Here is a 20,855-nt window from a genome sequence, read left to right as displayed (position 1 = left end):
ACCAGAGAATACAAACCAATACAAAGGATAAAGTAAATCAAGAATACGGTGGACAATTGATCCTTATGGCGGTACCCCGGGGTCCCAAATAACATAAATTGGTCGAGGCAATTCAATACTTTATTTCTGGGACACTATTTTGTCCATGGGTGTTACTTAACTCCTGGACTGTGGTACCACTCAATCCGAAATCAGTGCCACTCCGCAATGTCGAAATGCAGCGAGGACGATTGCGAGATGAATGGATTGCCGCATCGTGGACCATCAACAGACTAAACATGACTGCATCAAGGACATTATGCGAGAGCCGGTGTACTATGGTTCAATTCACCAATGAATGGGATGTGGTGGGGTGATTGACGTGGCTGAAGCCATGTTATTTACAAGGCCACCTACTCACCCAACAAAAAAATACTCAACACATTCGTCAATAACATTTCCTTAAAGAAAAATCAAACATTCGGCAACGTTTCGGCCAATGGACCTTTATAGCACACACATATAGAGGCAGGATAGATAAACTTACTAACCGATATTTTTAAAAAAAGATTCGTCTACACCACCAAATGACCTTCTTCACAACACATGGAGAAGCCAGAGAATTAAGGTTTATGAACCAGTAGCAACACAACCCACACCAATACCCCCCACCATCATCAAAGACAAAGACACCCCATTATAGCCTCCACCAACTTTTGGGACAAGTGCTGTTAGCGAGCACTTATAAGGTCAGCACAGGACACGAAGGTGGTGGGTGGCCAGACACCACGCCCGGCCGCATTTGAGGCTGAATCGATCTCAGGGGGACCGCTTCAGACAACCATCACTGATTTTTTTTATTTCCATTTAAAGCTTTCGTGACTGCAGGGATTCATCTTCTGGGTTCTATCGGTAAAGTCACGTAGAAGGGAAATAATAAAATAATAAAAAATAAAATAATAAAATTCCACGACGTTTCGGCTTGCGTTGTAGCCGAAACGTCGTGAGAATTTTATTATGTTTTATTTTTATTATTTTAACCATCACTGATGTTAGGGGTGGCCGTGAACGGGAATCGAACTCGAGCGTGGTGGGATTTCAGTAGCGCGCTGCCCGCTACTCCACCACCGCTGACCACGGTGGATCTTGGCCCAGGTGCCATCGACAATCATTTTGCCCCAAATCTTCGGGCAAGGCGAGAGTTGACAGAGGGGGGAAAACCCTCTGGTCTGGCCACGCCGGCCCGGCCGGCATGCGGCCGCCGATTGCTACATTAGTATCCGCCTCGCTGCTGGGGAGCAGGGGAGGGGGGGAGCAGGAGGAGGGAGAGCAGGAGGAGGAGGGGGTAGGGGGGGAGGAGGACGGGGGGGAGGAGGACGGGGGGGAGGAGGGGGATCAGGGGGGGAGGAGGAGGGGGATCAGGGGGGGAGGAGGAGGGGGTGGGGGGGAGGAGGAGGGGGTAGGGGGGGAGCAGGAGGAGGGAGTAGGGGAGGAGTGGGGGAGGAGGAGAGGGGGGCAGGGGGAGGAGGAGGGGAGGAGGAGGGGGGCAGGGGGAGAAGGAGTGGGGGAGGAGAGGGGGGGGCAGTGGATTTATTCGCGCGCCGTGCGCACAACGCACGCACGCACTCGGCCTCGCTCCTACCAACCCGCACTCACCACCACTACCGCCACCACCATCCACCACCACCACCACTGTCTCTCTCACACTCACTCACTCTCACTGAACGCGTGCACAAAGCCCGTAAGTTGTACACGCTGTACACCCACCATCACGGATGACGATGATGCTGTTGTATTTTTGTTATCAGTGTTCACGCACAATACAACACAGCACACTCGGTTGTGGTTTTTTTTAATGTCATCAGTTGCACATTAGGGTGTGAGGTAGTGGGGTGTACATGGCGTGTGTGTGTTGTGTTACACCACGATACCTATAAGGTGCAGAGGAGTAGGTGGTATATTGTTGGGGCTGTATCGTGGTGTGGATGGGGTGCTGTGATATTTGACAGTCATATGTGATGATTGTGATGATGCTTCTGTGTGCTGTATTGCTCGTTTTGTAGACTGCCCGTTCATACCTCCTGTGCATATGCAGTATATGTGACAGTAATGTGTGCAGGTTATAGTGTTCGTGTTAATGCTGTACTGTAGTTATATCTTAATATCACTCCACTACAGTGTTGTCTTTATTATTTTAATAATTACACACTAACTTTCTTTAATACGCTGTACCCTAATGTGTTTTTTTTTTACAAACTGCATAATATATTAGCGATGTGTGGCTTCAGTATACATCGTGAGTGGTTATTGTAAGGCTATTTTTTGTACACTGAATTAATTGCAATAGAAGCTTCGTTTGATTTTTGTATTTGGTGATACTGCACAAGTACAAATAAACACAACACATCCGTCAAAAAAACTGTGGCATTACGAGAGCATTGGCCCTTGATAGCGCATCGATGAGTGCAGTTTGTACGGCGAAATCAGGAATTTCGAAGCTGGAGCTGTCCAGTGCTGAGCTCCTGAAAATATCTCTCTCCCTTCTCACCCACCCAGCAGCCGGGGTTGGTGGGTCCCGGAAGCATTCCACGTAGAATTAACCCTTTTGTAATTATCTAACTGAATTAAATAAATGTTTTTTTAATTGTGAGTGTATGTGTTTGTATTTGTACAAGGGGAGCGGTGGCGTAGTGGTTAGCGCGTTTCGAACCCAGCGACTCGAGTTAGATTCCCACTCACGGTCAACACCGGTGACGATTATGTGAACCGGTCCCGGGCCTCCCCTAGGTCGACTCAGCCATACACTGAGTAACTGGTACGGTGTGGAAACATCGCCACTGGGGAGACAAAGGCGGCCGAGGGTGATGCTGGCCACCCACCCCCTCGTGTGCCGTACTGGCCTTGATAGGTGCTCGCTAACGGCACTTGCCCCAACAGTCTGTTGAGGCTATATGGGGGATCTTTGTATTTTTACACGTGTGTGTGTGTGATCATGTGTGTAATCGTAATGTGTCATATCAAACAAGTTGTACAGTACAGTAATGCGACCACCTTCCCAAGTCTCACGCATAATCTGGGCGTGAGACTCACAAATTCAGCCCGTTTTCCCACGACGACACATCCGAATCTCACGAATATTACGGCGAAGAGAATTGTGAATATTTAATTCCAGGTCGCAGGTAATGCCCCATTCCTCCCTGCAGCCTCACGCCGCCACAAATCAACCACAGCACACACACACATTGACCCATCTATTTGTATTGTGTGTATATGTATGTATGTACACCGTGTAACCTTGCAAGGATAACCTAAACTCACGTATTTGGCGACGTGTATGTAAAATAACGCCGTAGTGGTAATAATGTTATCGCATGTCAAGGAAAGCCTCACCCTGAGTCTCGAGACTGGTTTGCAGGAGAGTCCTGCTATATTGGGATGTCTGGCCACGACCCAGCATGCGACATGGGCTCAAAATGGGTGAGGTGTGCAGTTTTCATTGAGAGGCTTTAGCCAATTTATATGGCGTATACAGACAGTACTGTATAGTTAGTAGTACTGCTGGTTATTGATTTTTTCAACAATCTAATTTTCATAAATGTTCTTCCCAATGTTGCTGTGGATAACTTTGGTGCAAGCATGTCACTGTTTCTGACAGCCCTCTTAATATGTAAAACAATATAATGTCGCCTATCGTGTTTTTTAAAGGCAGTTCTATGACCAGTATGTTGAGTTTTAATTGGAATGCTTTTTAATAATCTACAACGGCTATGTATAATCGTATTTTACGTGTACAGAATTGGTCTTTTTCACAATATAATTACAGCACGTATGTGGTCTATGGTAGAGAAAGCTTTGCCAGTCAAAAGTGGAGGAAAAACGAGAAGGGCTTGAGCCTAGACTTGAACCGGGGCAGGGAGTCTACAGCACTGATTTCTGGGAGAAAGCAGTTCCAGATCACGGGGTCAGCAGATAAAAATGAGCGACCTCCCACTGATTGAGGGTTGAGCGTATGCCAGTGTGCCTATGTTATGAACATTTGGTTGGTGAATTAAAGTCAAAAGTTCCACGACAAAGATGATACTGGTACATTCCCGCTGGTCAATTCCAGGACCAATTTGGCTTTTTAGAATTGGCTAGTTTAAAGATTGCATGCAAAAGCGTCCTTTTAATTTACATGGCTCAATAATTCACGAATGATAACAAACATTCTGCGAACCGTTCACTTCAAATTAAGTTTTACAGCAATATTGGCATACAGAATATGAAATCTCAACTCTGCTTACGCCTTGATCTCCGGTTTTGCCTTGTTATTAGAATGGCACAGAAACACGCTTGGCTCTAGGCATTTTTGGCAACAATACAAAGTAAAAAATGTTGTTTGTCTCATCCTTTGAAAAATTCCCAGACACCTGCAGATTGCCTGGCACTGCACGTTGCCTCTGACTGGACACTACTAGGCTTACAACTTCTACAGCGGGATTTCTTGGGGGACCTTATGAGGCTTCATAAGTTCTGCACATCAAAGCAGTGTGCAGCTTGCATGCCTGCAATAAATCAAAGTCAAAAGAGGCGCTCTGCTTAATCGAGCAATGGGGACGCACTCATCTCCCGTGGCTGTCCTAAGGCAGTGATGGAAATCCCACGTTACTATGGTGGGGGCCGGCCTCTCCATAAGGCTACGAATATAAGGTGTGTAGTATGTTTAGTGGTAAGTGGAAATTTGATTCAGGGTTGCGATCGAGTTCCAGAATTATTTTTTTTTATGTGCAGGTGAATATAGCGGACACTGGTGGCCGAAGTGGTCACGTACACATGCAATATATCTATTTAAAAATCCCATTTGATTCTGACAACGCAATTTGTATGTATACATCATGAGCTTAATATGAATTTGTGTATCAGTGCATTGACGCACGCTTCTTGGTTATTGCTCACAATAACCAAAATAAAGGAGGAATATCCTTTTTACGAGAATAGTCATAGAGGCATTGTGGTGTGGTTTCTTGCATTCGGCAGGCCAAGTGTGTAAATATGATGTCAGATTCTCAGGAAAGTACTTCCACAAGTGAAATACTAAAGAACAAGGTCACCAATAGGTGTGCACCTCTGGAGAGAATAGGGAGGGCTGTTTGGAAACCCGCAAGTGAATGACAGACGTATTGATCATATCCCTTGTGTTGGACGGCGTGTATTATAATCATAACTGGTGGCGAGCTTTGCCTGCTTTCCATCGACTTTAGCGTCACATTCCACGGGATGAAATTGCTTGGTTCGGTGATGATGATGATTGTGTATTTTTAAGTGTTTAGAACAAAACTTGACGCAGTAAAGAACTTTAGGCTCATTGTGTCCGATAAGTGACACTAATCAACCTCCTAGTTGTAAATTTTAGGGGCTGCAATGTGATAGGTTTACATTTTGTAGGGTTTTACAGATTTAAGCGTAGACGTTGCTACATTTGTGCCAAACAGCAGCTTTGTAGTCCTTCATGAAATTGACATCGGTCACTTGGCCACGATTGTCTAGAAGGCACAACGTTGCGTATCCGACTCGCTGGGGACTTGGGTATTGGAGGATGTCAGATGTGTGAACATTGATAGAAAATGACAGTTACACTGCACTGAGGGAGGGTGATTAATTGCTCCGAGTGGATGCGTGACGGTCGGATATGCGACGTTGTGCTGTGTTTATGTATTCGGCTGGCGTGTTGGTACTGCAATAATAACAATAGTCAATTAGGCACCGCATCGGTCTGTCAACGCTGAGCCATCACTTCAGCAACCCTTCCCATCTCCAGGAGATGGCTGGACTCCTCGGATGCGTGTGGAGAGGAAGCAGAGAAGGCGTCAAAATTTGTTCCCCTATTTTTGGCGTTGGGCTCCGGGCGAGGGCAGTTAATTTTGGCAACAGTAGCTGCCCCCGTGTCTCTGGAGGAGTCTGGTGTATTTAAAAAGCCCACGAGTGAACGCCGGCGGCCTTGTTAACGACACCGCTGGTGGACAGCAATCGCCGTGCGTTTGATAACTCTGTGCCGAGCGCTTGGAATGTTCACCGAGCGCTAGGCTGACGATACAGTTGTTCTCTGTTTGGGGAATTTTATTCCACGAAACAGAAAAATCTGGTCACTTACGTAATCCTTAAAAAAAAGCATTAATCCAGCACAGTTATTATGAATGTACAATCATGTTGGGCACATTGAGCAAACCTCTATCACTGCACTTTGCCTCTCAGATCCACTTATAGCCGAAGTTGGCTTCTACTGACGGGGCAAAAATTTTAAGCGGTGAATATTTGCAGAAGTTCCATTATTAATGACTGCAATGAATAGGGACCTTTATTAGCCTCTCCATTGAGCTTCTAGCCATAACAGTGTTGTATTTTAGTGAAATATTTACAAGTACATGTCTGCTCAGTAATCTCATCTGCCTATTATCGTGTCTACATGCGACCGCTTCCTCAGTGAAGTATATGAATATATAACGCTCATTCCTGCCAGTCGTGCTTATGGCTGACCCGATTCAGTTTACCATAACAGTCTTACGGTTGCGGTGGTTAAAGGAAAATCACTTTTGAAATGTTACAAAAACTCCAGACTGCCTCTGGGGTAACGGCTTTACATTTTGACGCCGTTATGAACCTTGATAGAATTTCACACATTCGCCCCGTGAAAAGGGGCTCGCGTTGATTAATTAGCGGAGGCCAATTTTATTTATTTGAAGTGCCTGAAAACCGCATAAGAGCATTAGGGGGAATCTCCATAACCTGGTGTCAACAATCATGCGAAGCATATGGCGTTTTCGCCACCCTGTGTGAGCGAGGCTTTATGAGAGTAAATCCCAGATCCATCCCTGTAGCGGCAACCATTAGCCCTGCCTGCGCCCGCAGAGAATTGGAACAGAACCTCGTCTGCTGGAGATGGTCTTCTTCTGCGCCGCCCACCCCGAATTTTCCCTGCAATTTGCCCATTCGGTTGGTGTTGACACTCCCTCGTCCTCTCCGTCCGGTCAAGACGTACACTGCGATATGCACCGAGGCACTGGAGAGTTCTGCTCTGACTTAGGGTTGCCACCCGTCCTGGTTTTACCCAGGATCATCCTATATTTGATGTAGCTGTCCTGAGAAATGTGTACGCCTTACAGGGGACATTAAAAGCCTTGGATTTTTGCCAGTTGTATAATAATATATTACTCAAGAAAAAAGCATTTACATGTTCTTCTTTCTTTTTCCGGTATCGTGAGATATTATTAATCCCACGATACGTCTCAATTTTGTTGCATACCTCAGAGGTGGCAACCCTACTCCAACCTTATCGCACTCGCGGCCCCGTGCTCTGTCCCACCTTGCCCCCCACGGTTTGCCCCCTAAGACTGTCGCCGCTCCAGCGCCCAATCCCGACCGCCGGCCGACTGCTCCCCCCCCCCCCAGCCACCAACCCTCGCCGCATGCCGTGTGTGCCATGAAAAACACAAGCCGACACTGTGAAATCATTTTGACTGGCCTTTGATAGTCTGTCAGGGCAGCAGACACTGGGGGCTTTGTGTGCCGCCTGATGTCACTCCTGAATTATTTACACTGTGGGACGCAAATGGGAGAAGGGGTCTGTGTGTGTGTGTGCTCAGGGTTGTCTCGGGGAGCTGGGGGGGCAGGGAGAGAGGGAGGAGGTAGATCTGGGTGGAGGGAGGGGGGTCAAGAGGAGAGCGGTATGGGGATGGGGAGAGAGTGTGTGTGTTTGTGGGGGGCGGCGGTGGTGGCGGTGGTGGTAGAGGGGTGATTGCCGACTGTACCAAACAACCGTGCAGTGTCTGTCTTAAATATGTGCCTGGGTTTAGAATGCTCTGAAACATACGGAGCGCGCGGTCATGCGTTGAGGTCAGAACCTGAAGTATGGCTTCACTGGATTTTATTTTATTTTCCTTTTGAAGTCCTGGCTCATTGAATATAATTGGCCGATGCTTTGCATGCACCCTTGAGAGTGAGTGTTATTGTGTGCATTTCGCATTACTGCATTGGTTACACGCTGTTAATGTGCAAGCTTCCAGGTTTACCCTTGTAATGGAGACATTTGTCTTTGAACGAGCTGTCGCCTGTAAGTGAACGTTTTCAATCATTCATAGGATTTAGTCGTTCATAGCCGGGTGGCGGTGGTGCACGCCTGTGATCTCGTACTTTGGAGGCAAGAATTCGTGGCGTCACATGAGCCGGGTGAAACTTCCAGATTCGCTCGGCTGCAAGGAGGCCGGGAGATGGCAGTAGAGCAAGTATATTGAATCCATCCACATGGAGCTCGGGTGTGATACTTCCTCATATTTGTGGTGGGTTTTCTCCATGCACTCTGGTTTCCTCCCACGTGTGAAACGCTCACGGATTATATTTGTCAAACATCCGAATCAAGTCAACGGTAGTCAAGTCTAGGGTAGTGGGGATGACTTATTGGGGCGTCCCGGTGGCTAGGAGATGTTATCTGCCTCGCCTGGTCTACAGGAGGTTGTGGGTTCGATCTTGACCCTGACGCCTGTGTATTTGGAGTTTGCATGTTCTCCCCTTGGTTGCGTGGATTTTTCACCAGGTCTTCCGATTTTTCCCTCCATATTTAGGAACATGTGTTTAGAGTATTTGGCTGATATAAATTTCCACATGATAAGCCACTTCGTTGAGCTATCATTACCGGCCAGGTTGCTTCTGAAAAAGAGCTACATAGCTCAGTGGGGCCTCACCGGGTAAAATGTAAAAAGAGTTTAGTTTACTTTCTGATTTAGCTAACATCGGGGAGTGAGTGACCCTGCCTTCCACGAGGTTCAGCTCCCTTCTCACCCGGAAGGATAGCCCCTGTCGAGGCCCTGCTTGGGGTTACGGGATGGTCCTAGAAGCTCGGTAAGATGATGCCTAGTCAGGTGGATGAATCCCAATCCAGGATCCTCTTGAAAGAGAATCTTGAGACTCAGTGTTCGCTTTGTTGGGTAAACAAGGAGCATTGGTATTGCCCCATTATTAATTTTCGCACATGTGGACATGTCCTAATTGTCTCGTGTGCCAAGGGCGGAGCGGGTTGTTTTCATGGCGTGGTTGCTGTTGAACATAGTGTCCGTGTAGCTATGGAGAACACTTTCATCATCCACTGGGCAGCGGGCTCTGTCCGAGTGCAATTTTAATGTTGAGAACACCTCATAAATGGATTTGATTTGATGCAGCTCATGCTGCTGCTTCTGCTGGTCTCAACGACAAGCAGAACAAAGCCTTTGCTCATTCCGTGCTCAGTGCTGCGCTCACTCTGCGTATGCGCAGGAAACACCCGATGACATTTTTTTATTCTGCTTGGAGGGTCTTGCGCAATTTTCTACCAATTTGCGCCATTTTTTCTGTTAATTGGAAAACCCTCCCATTGCCATGTCATCTTTTTTCCAGGCAGCACTGGATAAACGGTGCCAACGCTGCAATATCGTAGATTAATGGTGCCAACGCTGTAACACCGTGGTTCAACGGTGCCAATGCTGACTACTTTCACGCGATAGGTGTATCCAGTGAGGGCTTCTCCTGATGTTCCAGTGTGCCCCTTGCAGCTGCCATTAAATTGGTACATTGTTTATTTGAGGCCAGGTGAGAATTAGCCGATCAAGAGACAATACCTGCTTTGTGAGGACATCTGGTGTATTACAAGGCTAACGGCGATATTAATATTAATTCTCATTTTAATTTGTGTTATAATCACGAGTGAACACGGCAACACAAATTAGGCATCTACAAAACGGCTGGTCGGGTAATTATGGATGTGCCAGCGGCCTTATTCGAGTGAAATATTAAGGTGCCGTGTTGGCAATGGTACACGAGTACAAATCAAAAAAGACTCCGAAACATTTGTCATTGACGCTGCATTATACAAACATAAATGTGCACGCGGCTTAACCTTTTGGGCAAATGCCCTTCTTCAGAGAAGATAATGAGTAGATAGGCTGACCAATGTACAGTATCATTGAGACAATGATTCTCTCAATAATTTTATTAACGACGTTAACATGAATGGTTTTGCATTGATATAGTTATCCCTATGAAAGCAGAAAACAACTTGGGTATCATTGCTCATGTTCATCAGATGGTTTTGTAAAATCATGAAGGTATCCGAATTTGCACACCAATGGAACTATTGCCCTGTTACTCCAAAACAATCTGATGATGAGCAATGACCACGATGTTTTGGAATAAGCATTTATGTATAAATTCATAAACTAAACAAAAAAATTCACTCTTTTTATTTTAGCAGGTAAGGCCCACTAAGCTATATCACTCTTTTTCAGAAGCGACCTGGCCTCAAATGATAGCTCAATGAAGTGGCTGATCATATGGAATTTTATAGCAGCCAAATACTCTTAAACACATGTTTCTGAATGTGGAGAGATAAAACCAGAGGACCTGGAGAAATAGCTACACCACCACGGAGAGAACACGGAAACTCCAAATACACAGGTGTCAGGGTTGGGATTGGGATTGGGATTGAACCCACAACCTCCTGTATACCAGGCAAGGTAGTTAACACCTCGCCACTGCAGCGCTCCATACATAATACATATTAAAGTTGCCCTCATTCAAAATGTTTAGGAGACCAGAAAATGAAGTGAGATGTCCAACTGTTTCGGAACAAGAGCTGTTCGATGTTTCCTAACAACGTTTTCGTTTTTGTGCCGCGTGCTGTTCAGCTCGACGTCCGACGTTTCGCTTGACATGCCGGGAGCTTCTTCAAGAACTCCTGTAGAGCACAACTGCAAACAAATCCACGAAGTTCGGGATATATCAAATATTTTCTCTCTGCAGAAAGGCCGTCACCCAAAACGTTGGCGTATATATTTTTTCAATTCCGGTACAAGCGTAGCTTTCACGAAAAAACGTGGCAACCTTTTGATTCGTACATATACAGGCGTGACGCGTAAGGCGGAGCCCTTCCACTCAGATGTGATGGCGAGATGTGAACTACCTATCCTGGTCTACAGGAGGTCGTGGGATTGTGGGTTCATTCCCGACCCTGTCGCCTGTATATTTGGAGTTTGCATGTTCTCCCCGTGGTCACGTGGATTTTTCTCCAGGTCCTCCGGTTTTTCCCTCCACATTTGGAAACATGTGTTTCGAGTATTTGGCCGCTATGAAATTCCACATAAGCCACTTTGTTTTGACTGCTTGTGTTGTGGTTATTGCAAACATGATCCCTTGTATAAAGTTGTCAGTTTTTGTACCAGTTGAAAGGGTAAAAACCTATTACTATATTTTGCCACTGGTAAAGGAGGTCTCAGTGTAAATGCATACCCCGAGCTCTCAATACTCTGATAGTGCGCTGTTTTTGAGTTGTACGCCTTTTGGCGTCATCGGGTCCAACACCAATGGAAACTAGGCTCTAAGAAAAGCTGTCTCGGGTGTGGACCAATCAACTTCAAGGACAGTGCATATCATTATCATGATCAGAGTTGTTTCTTTTTGTTTGCATTTTGACTGCTTGTGTTGTGCTTATTGCAAACATGATCCCTTGTATAAAGGTGTCAGTTTTTGTACCAGATGAAAGGGTAAAAACCTATTACCACTTTGCTTTGTTATCATTTGTGGCCAGGTCGTTTCTGACAAAGAGCTATGTAGCTCAGTGGGCAGTACCTGGTAAAAGAAAGTAAAAAAAAAAGTTTATGTGCAGGTGTGCAGTGTGGCTGAACAGGCGTGCTCTTCCGTTGTTACATGTATGACAACAAAACAACTACAGTGCAGTAACACCGGGTCAAGGGTGAGTGGGTTGGTCCACCATCGTGAATACACCACTGTACACACGCACAAAGACTAAGATCCCCCGTATAGCCTTAACAGACTGTTGGGGAAAGTGCTGTTGGCGTGCGCCTATGAAGGCCGGCACAGCACGCGAGGGGGTGGGTGGCCAACACCACGCCCGGCCGCATTTGTCTTTCGTAGCGATGTTTATACACTGCACCAGGTACTCATTTAAGGCTTAGTCGACCTAGGGGAGGCTCAGAACCGTTTCAGATCATCGTCACCGGTGTTGGCCATGAGCGAGAAATTGAACTCGGAGGGGCCGGGTTCGAAGCGCAGCGCCCTAACCGCTCCGCCACCGCTCCGCACCCACACAGCAGCAGCATCAGCAGCAGCATTGAGCTCAGAAGAACAGTGCCCAAAGACAAAGCGATGGTTGGCCTGAAGCCACACGCCATTCGTGCTTGTAAAGAGCCGGTGCTGTGTTTGTGGCATGGGTCCGGTGGGGGTGGGGAGAGTTCTGCCCCCCATCAATACCCCCCCTCCTGCCCCCCCCCCCCGAGTTTGGCAGGCCAATCCTTTGTTTGCCAAGCTATTGCACAGCCAACGAAGACGAAAACCAAAATGCTCGCAATGCTGGTTATGGGAGTTACTCATTAAACAAAGTGAACCTTCAAGGAAGCGAGAGCAATTTTGTATCAATATATTTTTTAAACTGATTTTTGTGCTCTCGGTCGGTCGTTCTGCTGGCAAGTTGTCATCTTCACACGATGGCTCGGTGGATGAAATGTTAAAGCAGATCCTCGCTGAACCTGCAAGTCCCATCGGAGTCGCTGTTTAAAATCTTACCGAGGGGTGTTGTGATGGATGAGGGAACGCTATGGGCGGACGTGTGCCGCGGTGTTTCTCCATCATCAGCTTATAATGCGCAATCATTGTAAGGCCCCCTTTTGTCAACCCACAGCTGGATGAATGCCTCCCCCACGCCGTGGAGGTCATGGAGGTTGTTCGACCATACTTCACCGCGTTGGTGGAAGGGTGGTGAAGCGCACACCTAGGCACGGTTCGGATATCAGCCGCGGCTGGGAATCGAACTTTAGTTGGCGCGTTTCATTTGTGGAATCCGTCGAACGTACAACAATCGAAGGCATAACGAAAACGGACAGCCCATTGTGTTTTGAGGTGAGCGGAATGTTTCAAAAGCAGGAGACGTGTCCGCGGTGAAAAGCAGACTTTACAGTGCTCGGGTGATTCAAGACGAGACAGTCAGCTCCAGACACAGCGGGGATGCGGTGCACTGAAGTGGAGAGCTCATTATTTAAACCCAATCGAGAGAAATGTTGATTTCAGGATTTTGAAACGGTGTTTTTTTACCCCCGTCTCTTTTTTCTTTTCTTCTCTCCGTAAGTACCGGGGTTATCGTTCACAAATTATCAGAAGCAAACACCCGGCCGCTCTAGCTTCCTACTAATACTTTCCGTGAGCTAACAACAAAAAAGAATCGGAATTCGTTTTTTGAAAAATTCAATTTAGAACTGAGATGCAACTGGAAATCCTCTGGGCCTCAACATTCACTTGTCTTGCGGTACTGACGAACGCACACTTCCTGTCGCAAATGAAACACCATTTGCATCTTTCTGTTCTGATGCTCCTAGTCCTGCAAGTGTCAGGGTTGCTGACTCAACACTGACCGATACAACTGCCTAGCTTTTCACGATTGTGTTCAAGTACATTTTGTTGAACCAGCTGAGACCTCGATAGACCTGGATTGTCTCCGGTAGTGTGTACTCTAGAGCTCTCTGTCGTGTTTCCGTGTTGATCGGCGTGAAAGTCCGACGTTTTGCTCCAGGTGTGGGGGGTGCTTCTTCAGGAACTGAATTCTGAAAAGATACTTCTGCTCCTCAAGAAGCTGCCAATACGTGGAGCAAACAACACGTGGCACGATCTGAAAACGTCGGGGAGCGAACCGACAACAACGCAAAGCCAAAAAATGCCCTTTATTTTTGAAACCCAGGAAAGCCTCGCTGAGGCTGAGGATTGTTTTTCAGGAGGATCCTGCATTTGGATGTTTGGAGAGTTCAGGGGTCAGCAACCTGCGGCTCTGGAGCCGCATGCGGCTCTTCAAGGACTGCTTCGTGACGTTATTTATTAAGGACCCACCGTCTCGTATCCACATTGCATTGCGGCTCTTGAAATGTGTTTTTTTTACCGAATTCGAAATAAATGGCTCTTATTGTTATGTTGGCTGCTGACCCCTGGGCTAGTTGCACCAATGCACGTTTGTCATGTGGAATTAAACCGGAATACTGCACCTTTACCTGGTAATAAACCATAAATACGAAGGTTTAGCATTCAAAGGTCCACACAGATGGATTCAAGAAACGTATTTCCGTACTGACATCTCCTGGTCGCCTCACAGGCTTAGCAGGTTTTTTTTTTGTGGGTGTCTCAGCGATGTTTGTGAATCGTCAGTATTGCCTGGCAGTCTTCCATCCCAAGCACCAACCCCGCTTACCTGCCAACATCTGGCAAACATGGGGTGCACTGAGGGCGATCTGGTGATACGCCCAGTTATGTCGTGAGGAAAACGTAGTAGCCATGCAATGATTAACAATTGCCGTAATTGCAACTGGAATGACGATTATTAGCAGTTGGCGATGAATTGTTACGGTTGGGTGTTGCCATTCGGTTTAAGATTCAGCTCTGATTTGTCTAATTTTTATCGTCTCGTTCACTCCGTTGACACGTGTAATGTTAGAATGTCGATTGCATAGATCTTCTAGATGCACGTACCGTGCGTGCGTGAGCGGAAGCGGTTAATTCTAGATTTGAAGCTTTCGTGACTGCAAGGATTCATACTCTTAGTTCTCTCGGTAAAGTCACGTAGGTAAAAAATTAAATAAAAATTAATAAAAATAAAACAATACAAAATCACGACGTTTCGGAGGCAACACAAGTCTCCGTCATCAGGTGGGACCGTCACAGCCATTTTTTTACCTACGTGACTTTACCGAAAGAACTAAAAGTACGTAAGCGGTTACTTTAATTGATGAATCATTTTATCGGGACGTGCTGAGGAAATCGCTTTCTTGAGGGGATTTTTTCTTCAGCCGGGGGAACTTTGCGTCTCTTCACCAGAGGTTGTTTACGATAAGTCCCAATGTGTTGGCGTTCCGCAACGGGTCATTCTTAAACTTTTTTTTGGTGTTTACTTCCTTCTGTGGCACGGTACTGTACAGGGTAATCCATGTATAGATAACCCACGGAGTTATAACGTCCCTCTTACATTCTTCTCGGCAGGTGATCGAATATTGTTAAAATGACGGCACCGAATTTTGTTTTAGGAGAGTGTTAAAGGACACGTTACGTGTCCTGAGATTTGTGGGAGACAAGTAGAGGCTTTGAAAAGAAAATGGTATTTTCTCGATACATTATATTAGTAGGGCATCTATTAATGGATCCGCTTGCTTTTCATTTGAAGCCAGGACAGCTAGTTTCCACTTTAAAATTTAATTTCTATTTTCAACGCCATCAAATACAATAAATCATGGTGATGAACTTATTAAAAGTGTCTTCTCAGGATTTTGAGGAGTGCAGCGATAATGCACTCGAGAGATAATGCAGTCAATGGGAAAACATGACTTTGGCAAAGAACTCATGCCCTGTGGCGGCAGTATTGCCTAACTGTGGGGAGCGGTAGTTTAGTGGTTAGCGTACTGCGCTGCATGTATGAATGTTGAACTTTTTTCGCACCGTACGTAGCCAACCGTGCTAATCGGAGGTGCGGGGAACTCGGTTCGATTCCCGCTCACAGCCAACATCGGTGACGAATATCTGAACCGATCCTGGGCCTCCCCGAGGTCGACTCAGCCTTAAGTGATATACCTGGTGCGGTGTGTAAAACATCAGCCAGCCACCCTCTCGTGTGCCGTGCCGGCCTTAATAGTTGCTCACTAACAGCACTTGCCCCAACAGTCTGTTAAATACTATTTTGGGGAAATATTTCTCATAACTGTGGAGTGTGTTCTGCAATTAAAGTAAATTAATGAATAAGCCATGTTTTTGGCTATGCAAAAAAGGCTGAAATTTTTGTGCTAAAGGGTGGTTTTGTAAATTTTGCCAAATTGACAAACTAATTGCTGTAACCCCTTTTAGCTTCCGTGATCAATTTGTCACGGAAATATTAAAGTGTAAAATATGAACGCATCTTTTTTAATATAAACAATAATTAACATTACAGTGCAGGCGTGTATGTAATACTTTCTGGTAGTTCATGAGTTTTGGATGTATTTATTGTTATAGTCAAATAAAAATAAAAATAATAATCATACTTTTGGTAGGGATAGGTTTTTGGTATTAAAAAAATAGATTTTTGGTGGGAAAATCGTGTAAGCGATGCCATGTTAGGGATGTCACTTCTAGTGTCCAGAGAAATCTGAAATTTTGTATCTAGGCTTTTGATTTCCGTTTTTTTTTCGTATTAACTTGAACATTTGGAACACATCCTTACGATGCTGATGCTGCATTGGCAGTGGTGCACAAAGCATGATTCACGATAAAGAAAAACTTATTATTTACAACTTTTATTTCTCCAATCTAAATTTTTGAATTCACCTACCAGTGTTAGTATGTGGCAATCGCTTTAAGAAGCCTTCATCCAGCAGTCATGGCTTCTGATGATAATGCGAATGTGTAAATAATGTGTAATTTCCTTGAATAAACTCAATAGTAAAATCCATTTTCTCTGAAGATTAATTCTCCGCGAGAACTATTTTTGTATATAATCACGGGATATATCCAATTCGCCATTCTTTCTATTTGTGAATCTGCTTTCCTGTTATCCATGATTTTGCGAATAAGCAAAGGAGCACGCTCAGCGAGGTGCTAACGTAATCCTGTTATCCGCGACAATTCGTGGCTAATGCAAGGACAATTCCCATTGTCTCCGAATTTCTTACCGGAGAAATGACAGTCAGACAAACTAACAACCTGCAATGGATGTTGATAGTCGTAATAATAATACCGCAATGTATAACATTAATACCATGATTGCGGTACACTACACTGCCGCTAACTCGACTCAATGTCCCTGCAGTCACAAGGAGCAGTCCCCCAACAGCTCCATACTTGAAGCCCTGCATTTCCAGATCAGGCCAACCACCAAAGCGGATTTTACAATACATCCCGCCGAGCCCACGCCCGTCCGCCCGGCTTCCTCCCGGCTGTGGCACGAGTTGAACCACGCCCCCCCCCACCCACGCCTCCTTGGCAGCTATCGGTGCTCGCCAGAGAGCGGCAGGGGGAAGGTGCGGTGCCTGACCCTGGCGGTGAAGGCTGCGGTGAAGCTTATCTGCACAGTGCCGGCAAGCGCTTGCCAACGGCCGTCCTTCCGCATGGCGTCCGATCCGACCCGAGAATCCGGGCCAGAGAGCACCCAATTCCCTTTAGCCCCCCACCCCGCCCCCCAAATGGTCTCCGATCCACTTACTCGTCCACCCCCTTCCCCCATCTTCGGTTCGTTTAATGTCCACGGCAGGGGTGGCGAATCTACGGGCCGACGGGCCAGATAGGGCCCACGACTTCGTTTCATCCGCCCCGTAGCCACACGAGCGCCACCGCTTCGAAACGCCCTGCAAGTGATACTTGTCAGCCACTAGCAGCACTAATTGGGTACTAGAGGGGAATGTTTTTTGACCTGCCAACAGCGTTTCTCTATTTTTTGCTCTGTTTTTAATTTTGCCTATGTTGAAAACACTTGAGATCCAACAAGGTATTGATGCATCGATTCTAATTGATTGTCATGCTTGTGATAAATGCATTGAAATTGTCGGTCCAGATTTTGTATGGTTTGTGAAAATGTAAACGTAAATGATACGGGAATGTTACATTCAGTCTAATGGGGTACAGCCGAAATTGTAACAGTTCATTGAATTGGAGGTGATAATTTTCATGTGCGAATTGGCCAAACATTTCAATGCAGGACCCTCTTGTAAAGTATTCGTGAGACTCTCGGTCACAAATAAATGACGTGACTGTATATTAAAGAATTGATCAGTAGCAATTGACCTCTGCCTCTTTACTCAGTCATTCCAGGCAGCCGATGAATTGCCTCGTTTGAGAATGTTTAGTATATTTTCGTGTAATCATGTAATGAGAGATGGCATAATTGGTTGCTTGTGGGTTGTGGTCGACAGCTCGCTTGAATCTGTTGTTGCAGTAATGAGTGAACATGTGCACGTGATCATAAACATCCAAAAACTGCTTCAAATGAGCCCTCCTGACCCCTGACCCTCATAAGAGACACAGTGGCAAAAGCATAACTCTGAATCTTTAATTGGATTGCTTTCATAGAAATCCTTCCCCCCCCCTCGCCTCGGGAGTCGTTTGGCCATACTTCACTGCGCTGGTCGCTGCTGGTCGATGGAAGCAGGGAGCATTGGACGCGATTAATCGGGTACTTGTAGAGATATTTTTTTGGTTGAGAATCGCCCGAGCGTATTGGGGGTGGTGACATCGTTGAGCAGCCAAACGGCCGTGCTGGGCGTCATGGTCCAAAAATGTTAAATGTTTTACAATTTTTTCCACGCAAATTATTCGATCGGGACGACACGTACCAACGTCGCTCCCGACTTGCCAGACTCTGAAACACACCGCGCCTTCGTTTCCCGTAATCCGCGGCACATCGCGGGGCGGATTTAAGACGCATCACGGACCACCAACCGCGATCCGTAGACGTGAGCGGGGCTGTTGCGGAGCCGCAGGGAAAACTCGGAGGTAAATTTTCGTTGTAATTTTATTTACGTCTTACAGGACTATACGCGCTGTCGTGATTTATTTCAGCATTAAACGGATTGTTGTATTTCTTTTAGACTTGGATGCCAAATCTAAGAGAAATACAAACATCGACCCAAGTGGCAGATTTGTGCCATTTGGCTCTGAGAAAATATCGCGACCTCATGAGTGGAATCGCACGGCTAATTCCCCCCGTGATCCGCGGCACACCGCCTCGGCACGAACGTTTCTTCAGCGGATTGTGAGTCGAGCGCGATCCGCGCTGATATGGTCCCCCCATATCAACGAGGATTGTCGGATTTCTCCCGCATTACTATTTTCGCGCGGCTGAGAAAAATATCTGAGCTCAGCAACAGAAGCACGGCGGACATTGACAGAGGGGATGACGAGCAAGCACATACATCACAATCGTGTGCCCGGGTGCACGGCTCTGGCATTCCTAACAAGCACATGTATTATTTTTTTTGCAGGTTTTTCACTTATATTCTTATAAATCCCGTCCGTGCGCCGTACGTGAGCGAGGAATGGGGCATGTTGTAATGGAGAAAATGATGTGACTGAAAGCCGCCCCTTGTTTACAGTGAGGCCGTGTAATAACATGCGGTGTATCGTGTACGTGAATAATTCACATGAATCAATGAACCGCTCTTTGTAAGGCCACTGGTGTCTCGGTAGGCTACCTTAAAGCATTACTGTACTGATGAAGTGGAAAAGAACTCGTTGATAAATCCGAGAAAGGCGTTCATCACCCCAACGCTGGTGGTTGCCTCGTAGCACTTTGGCAGCGGGCGATCACTCTCATGAAGATCCCCCAATATCGACTTTAACAGTTCGAATGTTGGAACAAGTGCTGCTAGCGAGCACCTATTAAGAGAACCACGCCCGCCCGCCCGCCTGCCACTGTCTCCCCCAATGCCAATGTTTTACACACTGCACCGGGTACTCATTTACGGCTGAGTCGACCTAAGGGAGGCCCAGGATCGGTACGGATATTTGTCACAGATATTGGGTGTAGCAGTGAGCAGTCTGCTCACGACTACACTACCGCTGCCAGCAACAAAGACAAAGATCCCCGGTGTAGCCTTCATAAGAGATTTTTTGGGGCAACGTGCAAATGCATGCACAACCACACGAATTCTTTGGGACAAATTTGATAACCATTGAAGATTCTGGGCGTCTGAAATTGTATTTGTGCCGAGAATGCCCACAGCGAGGATACATTGATTGGGCGGGTGTCACATTCTTGGTTGCAGGTCTGGGTGTATGAGGGTGTCTACGCAGTGGTTAGCGCTCTGTGCTACTAACCCGGCGACCCGAGTTCGATTCCCGCTCACGACCAACACCGGTGACGATTATCTGAACCAGTTCTGGGCCCCCCCCGTCCCACCCTAGCTCGACTCGGTCTCAAATAAGTTGCTAGGACGGTGTGTGAACATCACCATTGGGGAAACACGGCTGGCCGTGCGTGGTGCTGGCCACCCACCCCTTCATTAGCCATGCCTGCCTTCATAGGTTCTCGCTAAAAAGACTTGCCCAAACAGCCCGTTGAAGGCTATATGGGGGATCTTTGTTTATGAATTTAGTGGTAAGCGTGCGTGTGGATGTGGTGTGCGTGTGTGTGCGTGCGCAATGATGTGGTGTGCTTGTGTGTGTGTGTGTGTGCATGTGGTTGGTGGTGTGACTGTGCGTGGATGGTGGTGTGCGTGTGTGCGCAATGATGTGGGGGTGTGGGGCCCGCTGGGAGGGGAGTCGTGGGGGCAGTGTGTGACTCGTGAGTAGCGGGGCATGGCTACCGGCCTATCGGCCCATGTGCAGCTGGTGCCGTGGTTTTCCTGCCCCCGTGCTCCTCGCGTTTCGGGTCCCCTCCGGCTCCGGGAATCGTCACTCCGCTAATTGGTGTGGCCGGGAGAGCACCGAAAATCGCGCTCCGTCTCCCGGCAGTGGCGCAAGGGGCGGCAGTGGCCCCCCGGCTTTGCTTCGGGACGCGCGGCCGGTCATCTGTGCGGCACCGCCACAACCTTTCAGCTGGTTTAATTAGTAAATATTTTTCTTTGTTTAAAAAACAAATTAAGGAGCGTTTTATCGTCGTTGCAACCTTGTCACCTCACCCACCGCCCCCCCCCCAGCAATGGATGAAGAGGCAGCGAAGCCAGGTGTGGTGGATGAGTGTTCGGTGTGAGTGTGAAGGGGGGGGGCACAGCGGTGGTTTATACGGGCTCGCTGTAAGCCGGATTCTTACGGCACGGCATCAGTTTTGATGGCTGTATTGACAGGCCTGTCGGGCACCGGGTGGTTTACAGTTACAGGCACTTTGTGTGCTGCCAGTCCGCCGATGGAACAAAACATTTCCT

At 47.0% G+C, this 20,855-nt stretch overlaps 1 protein-coding gene across 2 annotated transcripts in view; it reads left to right on the top strand.

Moving 5' to 3' along the window:
- The first annotated feature begins 1,569 nt into the window (after window positions 1–1,569).
- The window catches only part of LOC144717568 (LIM domain-binding protein 2-like), a 173,825-nt gene continuing 154,539 nt past the window's right edge, over window positions 1,570–20,855 (top strand). Inside the window, exon 1 of one of the 2 annotated variants that reach the window (XM_078592993.1) lies at window positions 1,570–1,720. The gene's annotated coding sequence lies outside the window, so the exon portion shown is untranslated. The remainder of the gene's footprint in view (window positions 1,721–20,855) is intronic. The other variant, XM_078593002.1, reaches the window with a different exon arrangement.

This window comes from Lampetra planeri, chromosome 4, assembly GCF_965212315.1.
Source record: "Lampetra planeri chromosome 4, kcLamPlan1.2.h2, whole genome shotgun sequence".
Taxonomy (NCBI): Eukaryota; Metazoa; Chordata; class Hyperoartia; order Petromyzontiformes; family Petromyzontidae; genus Lampetra; species Lampetra planeri.
Note: the sequence above shows the minus strand (reverse complement) of the source record. Positions and strands in the feature narration are given on the sequence as shown.